Source organism: Gavialis gangeticus, unplaced genomic scaffold, assembly GCF_001723915.1.
Source record: "Gavialis gangeticus isolate Ggan-Ray unplaced genomic scaffold, GavGan_comp1, whole genome shotgun sequence".
NCBI lineage: Eukaryota > Metazoa > Chordata > Crocodylia > Gavialidae > Gavialis > Gavialis gangeticus.
Genome location: NW_017729032.1, coordinates 236,610,860 through 236,611,701, shown reverse-complemented (window position 1 = coordinate 236,611,701; position 842 = coordinate 236,610,860). Strand labels below are relative to the sequence as shown.

The window sequence follows — 842 nt, the reverse complement described above, 5'->3', positions numbered from 1 at the left end:
GGTCACAAGCTGGCGGAGGGAAGGTTTAAGTTGGACATCAGGAGGCGCTACTTCACGGTCAGGGCGGCTAGGGTCTGGAACCAGCTTCCAAGTGAGGTGGTGCAGGCTCCCACCCTGGGGGTTTTTAAGAGGAGGTTGGATGACCACCTTACTGGGGCCGTTTGACCCCAGTACTCTTTCCTGCCATGGCAGGGGGTCGGACTAGATGATCTGCTCAGGTCCCTTCCGACCCTAGAAACTATGAAACTATGAAACTATGAATGTCTATACCCAGCCAAATTGAACGTCCTAAATGTGAGACACTACTTATGTTTTATTTCCCTCTCTATCTAGCAGTCTTTGCTGAGAGTCCCAACAGCGCTGGTGCGGAGGTTATAAAGCATCAAGAATATTAGAAACAGCACATTTTTTTAAATAGCTTCAAAGCTGTAATGACAAAAACACGTTGAATTAATACAAGTAAACCAAACTCCTGAATCACTTTAAAGCAGCAAAATATCTGAGTTCATTTCTGTTGCATGTGCCCCCCCACCCCCACCCCTGCCCTTTGCCACCATCCCCATGGTACACATTAAAAGAATGTCAGAGGTATCAAGTTCTAGGTTTCCCTCAGGTCAGGAAACCGATCTACCATGGAAAACCCTAATAAAAAACAGTCATTTCAAAAGAAAAAGATGATAATGCCAGCTTTTGTCTCTATTTTGCCTGCATGCAGCTTTTCTTTGGCAGAAGTAAACCCATCTGCTTGGATAGCTGGGAAATACTGACTTGAGATACTCAGAAAACCAACTGTATACAGTGCCTAGGGCACCAGCAGGGTAAATAAGGCGATATTACAATCA

The 842-nt window shown here is 45.2% G+C and overlaps 1 protein-coding gene across 5 annotated transcripts in view; it reads right to left on the bottom strand.

The window, feature by feature from the left end:
- ROBO2 (roundabout guidance receptor 2) overlaps positions 1 to 842 on the bottom strand; it is a 787,363-nt gene that overhangs the window by 110,129 nt on the left and 676,392 nt on the right. The gene's annotated exons all lie outside the window — the stretch shown is intronic.